The sequence below is a fragment of the Syngnathus leptorhynchus genome, unplaced genomic scaffold, assembly GCF_054491065.1.
Source record: "Syngnathus leptorhynchus isolate UIUO unplaced genomic scaffold, UIUO_Slep HiC_scaffold_540, whole genome shotgun sequence".
Taxonomy (NCBI): domain Eukaryota; kingdom Metazoa; phylum Chordata; class Actinopteri; order Syngnathiformes; family Syngnathidae; genus Syngnathus; species Syngnathus leptorhynchus.
This window is the reverse complement of record NW_028232447.1, coordinates 22,501-27,640: the sequence shown is the minus strand read 5'-3', so window position 1 is coordinate 27,640 and position 5,140 is coordinate 22,501.

The window sequence follows — 5,140 nt, the reverse complement described above, 5'->3', positions numbered from 1 at the left end:
AAGCTCTGTCACTCTCCCGCTAAGCAGCCACCGGTAACGGGGAAATGTCGCCGCCTTGTGGACACACCCTTGTAAATGAATGGGCTTTCGCACTTAGTGCAATTTTCGCCAACTCTCTGACTGGAGCTATGGAAGTATGGAGCTCTGGAGCTCTGGAGCTATGGAAGTATGGAGCTATGGAAGTATGGAGCTATGGAGCTATGGATCTATGGAAGTATGGAGTTATGGAGCTCTGGAGCTATGGAGCTATGGAGCTATGGAGCTATGGAGCTATGGAGCTATGGAAGTCTGGAGCTATGGAAGTATGGAGCTATGGAAGTATGGAGCTATGGAGCTATGGAGCTATGGAGCTATGGAGCCACCAGCCAGCACCCTCCGTGGCTCAACCACGCCGGCCCAGAGTTCCAGCCGCTCGGCTTCACTCTCTCACAAGCCCCGCCTGGAGCTCCCCAGCCCGCCCCTGGTACCTCAACTACCGAGGCCAGCCGCTCGACCAGGCCGGCCCAGAGTTCCAGCCGCTCGGCTTCACTCTCTCACAAGACCCGCCTGGAGCTCCCCGGCCTACCCCTGGTACCTCAACTACCGAGGCCAGCCGTTCGACCACGCCGGCGCAGAGTTCCAGCCGCTCGGATAAGCTCTGTCACTCTCCTGCCGCGCAGCCACCGGTAACGGGGAAATGTCGCCGCCTTGTGGACACGCCCTTGTAAATGAATGGGCTTTCGCACTTAGTGCAATTTTCGCCAACTCTCTGACTGGAGCTATGGAAGTATGGAGCTATGGAGCCACCAGCCACCCAGGCTGGAGCTATGGAGCTCTGGAGGTATGGAGCTCTGGTGCTATGGAAGTATGGATCTCTGGTGCTATGGAAGTATGGAGCTATGGAGCTATGGAAGTATGGAGCTATGGAGCTCTGGAAGTATGGAGCCCTGGAGCTCTGGAAGTATGGAGCTATGGTGCTATGGAGCTATGGAGCTCTGGTGCTATGGAGCTATGGAGCTCTGGTGCTATGGAGCTATGGAGCTATGGAGCTATGGAGCTATGGAACTCTGGTGCTATGGAGCTATGGAGCTCTGGAGGTATGGAGCTCTGGAGGTATGGAGCTATGGAGCCCTGGAGCTATGGAGCTATGGAGCTATGGAGCTATGGAGCTCTGGAGCTATGGAGCTATGGAAGTATGGAGCTATGGAGCTATGGAGCTATGGAAGTATGGAGCTATGGAGCTCTGGAGCTATGGAGCTATGGAGCTATGGAGGTATGGAGCTACGGAGCTATGGAAGTATGGAGCTATGGAAGTACGGAGCTCTGGAGCTCTGGAGCTATGGAGCTCTGGAGCTCTGGAGCTCTGGAGCTCTGGAGCTATGGAGCTATGGAAGTATGGAAGTATGGAGCTATGGAGCTATGGAAGTATGGAGCTATGGAGCCACCAGCCAGCACCCTCCGTGGCTCATCCACGCCGGCCCAGAGTTCCAGCCGCTCGGCTTCACTCTCTCACAAGACCCGCCTGGAGCTCCCCGGCCCACCCCTGGTACCTCAACTACCGAGGCCTCACGCTCGACCACGCCGGCGCAGAGTTCCAGCCGCTCGGATGAGCTCTGTCACTCTCCCGCCGCGCAGCCACCGGTAACGGGGAAATGTCGCCGCCTTGTGGACACGCCGTTGTAAATGAATGGGCTTTCGCACTTAGTGCAATTTTCGCCAACTCTCTGACTGGAGCTATGGAAGTATGGAGCTATGGAGCCACCAGCCACCCAGGCTGGAGCTATGGAGCTCTGGAGGTATGGAGCTCTGGTGCTATGGAAGTATGGAGCTCTGGTGCTATGGAAGTATGGAGCTATGGAGCTATGGTAGTATGGAGCTATGGAGCTCTGGAAGTATGGAGCTATGGAGCTCTGGAGGTATGGAGCTATGGAGCCCTGGAGCTATGGAGCCCTGGAGCTATGGAAGTATGGAGCTCTGGTGCTATGGAGCTCTGGTGCTATGGAGCTATGGAGCTCTGGTGCTATGGAGCTATGGAGCTCTGGTGCTATGGAGCTATGGAGCTATGGAGCTCTGGTGCTATGGAGCTATGGAGCTCTGGTGCTATGGAGCTATGGAGCTCTGGTGCTATGGAGCTCTGGAGGTATGGAGCTCTGGAGGTATGGAGCTCTGGTGCTATGGAAGTATGGAGCTCTGGTGCTATGGAAATATGGAGCTCTGGAGGTATGGAGGTATGGAGCTATGGAGCTCTGCAGCTATGGAAGTATGGAGCTCTGGAGGTATGGAGCCACCAGCCAGCACCCTCCGTGGCTTGATCAATGGAAGTGTTTAGGTACCAGGCGGCCAAAGTGCCGAGGCCTCACGCTCGACCACGCCGGCGCAGAGTTCCAGCCGCTCGGATGAGCTCTGTCACTCTCCCGCCGCGCAGCCACCGGTAACGGGGAAATGTCGCCGCCTTGTGGACACGCCGTTGTAAATGAATGGGCTTTCGCACTTAGTGCAATTTTCGCCAACTCTCTGACTGGAGCTATGGAAGTATGGAGCTATGGAGCCACCAGCCACCCAGGCTGGAGCTATGGAGCTCTGGAGGTATGGAGCTCTGGTGCTATGGAAGTATGGAGCTCTGGTGCTATGGAAGTATGGAGCTATGGAGCTATGGAAGTATGGAGCTATGGAGCTCTGGAAGTATGGAGCTATGGAGCTCTGGAGGTATGGAGCTATGGAGCCCTGGAGCTATGGAGCCCTGGAGCTATGGAGCTATGGAGCTCTGGTGCTATGGAGCTATGGAGCTCTGGTGCTATGGAGCTATGGAGCTCTGGAGGTATGGAGCTATGGAGCTCTGGAGCCACCAGCCAGCACCCTCCGTGGCTGGATCAATGGAAGTGTTTTAGGTACCAGGCAGCCAAAGGGCCGAGGCCTCACGCTCGGCCACGCCGGCGCAGAGATCCAGCCGCTCGGATGAGCTCTGCCACTCTCCCGCCGCGCAGCCACCGGTAACGGGGAAATGTCGCCGCCTTGTGGACACGCCGTTGTAAATGAATGGGCTTTCGCACTTAGTGCAATTTTCGCCAACTCTCTGACTGGAGCTATGGAAGTATGGAGCTATGGAGCCACCAGCCACCCAGGCTGGAGCTATGGAGCTCTGGAGGTATGGAGCTCTGGTGCTATGGAAGTATGGAGCTCTGGTGCCATGGAAGTATGGAGCTATGGAGCTATGGAAGTATGGAGCTATGGAGCTATGGAGCTCTGGAAGTATGGAGCTATGGAGCTCTGGAGGTATGGAGCTATGGAGCCCTGGAGCCCTGGAGCTATGGAGCCCTGGAGCTATGGAGCTATGGAGCCCTGGAGCTATGGAGCTATGGAGCTCTGGTGCTATGGAGCTATGGAGGTATGGAGCCACCAGCCAGCACCCTCCGTGGCTGGATCAATGGAAGTGTTTTAGGTACCAGGCAGCCAAAGGGCCGAGGCCTCACGCTCGACCACGCCGGCGTAGAGTTCCAGCCGCTCGGATAAGCTCTGTCACTCACCCGCCGCGCAGCCACCGGTAACGGGGAAATGTCGCCGCCTTGTGGACACGCCGTTGTAAATGAATGGGCTTTCGCACTTAGTGCAATTTTTGCCAACTCTCTGACTTAGAGCTATGGAAGTATGGAGCTATGGAGCCACCAGCCACCCAGGCTGGAGCTATGGAGCTCTGGAGGTATGGAGCTCTGGTGCTATGGAAGTATGGAGCTCTGGTGCTATGGAAGTATGGAGCTATGGAGCTATGGAAGTATGGAGCTATGGAGCTCTGGAAGTATGGAGCTATGGCGCTCTGGAGGTATGGAGCTATGGAGCCCTGGAGCTATGGAGCCCTGGAGCTATGGAGCTATGGAGCTCTGGTGCTATGGAGCTATGGAGCTCTGGTGCTATGGAGCTATGGAGCTCTGGTGCTATGGAGCTATGGAGCTCTGGTGCTATGGAGCGCCCTGGTGCTATGGAGCTATGGAGCTCTGGTGCTATGGAGCTATGGAGCTCTGGTGCTATGGAGCTATGGAGCTCTGGTGCTATGGAGCTATGGAGCTCTGGTGCTATGGAGCTATGGAGCTCTGGTGCTATGGAGCTATGGAGCTCTGGTGCTATGGAGCTCTGGAGCTCTGGAGGTATGGAGCCACCAGCCAGCACCCTCCGTGGCTGGATCAATGGAAGTGTTTTAGGTACCAGGCAGCCAAAGGGCCGAGGCCTCACGCTCGACCACGCCGGCGCAGAGTTCCAGCCGCTCGGATAAGCTCTGTCACTCACCCGCCGCGCAGCCACCGGTAACGGGGAAATGTCGCCGCCTGGCGGACACGCCGTTGTAAATGAATGGGCTTTCGCACTTAGTGCAATTTTAGCCAACTCCGTGGCTGCAAGTATGGAAGTATGGAGCTATGGAGCCACCAGCCAGCACCCTCCGCGGCTGGAGCTATGGAGCTCCGGGGCTATGGAGCTCCGGGGCTATGGAGCTCCGGGGCTATGGAGCTATGGAGCTATGGAGCTCCGGGGCTATGGAGCTATGGAGCTCCGGGGCTATGGAGCTATGGAGCTCCGGGGCTATGGAGCTCCGGGGCTATGGAGCTCCGGGGCTATGGAGCTATGGAGCTATGGAGCTCCGGGGCTATGGAGCTATGGAGCTCCGGGGCTATGGAGCTATGGAGCTCCGGGGCTATGGAGCTCCGGGGCTATGGAGCTATGGAGCTCCGGGGCTATGGAGCTATGGAGCTCCGGGGCTATGGAGCTCTGGAGCTCTGGAAGTATGGATGATCCAGCACCCTCCGTGGCTGACCGCTGGTGCTCGGGGCCGGTGAACTCGGCACCCGCCTCCGGCGGGTGCCTCGGTGACCGCCGTCGCTTGGGGCCAGTGAACTCGGCACCCGCCTTCGGCGGGTGCCTCGGTGACCGGTTGTCGCTTGGGGCCAGTGAACTCGGCACCCGCCTTCGGCGGGTGCCTCGGTGACCGGTTGTCGCTTGGGGCCGGTGAACTCGGCACCCGCCTTCGGCGGGTGCCTCGGTGACCGGTTGTCGCTTGGGGCCGGTGAACTCGGCACCCGCCTTCGGCGGGTGCCTCGGTGACCGGTTGTCGCTTGGGGCCGGTGAACTCGGCACCCGCCTTCGGCGGGTGCCTCGGTGGCGGTCGGGGTTGGTG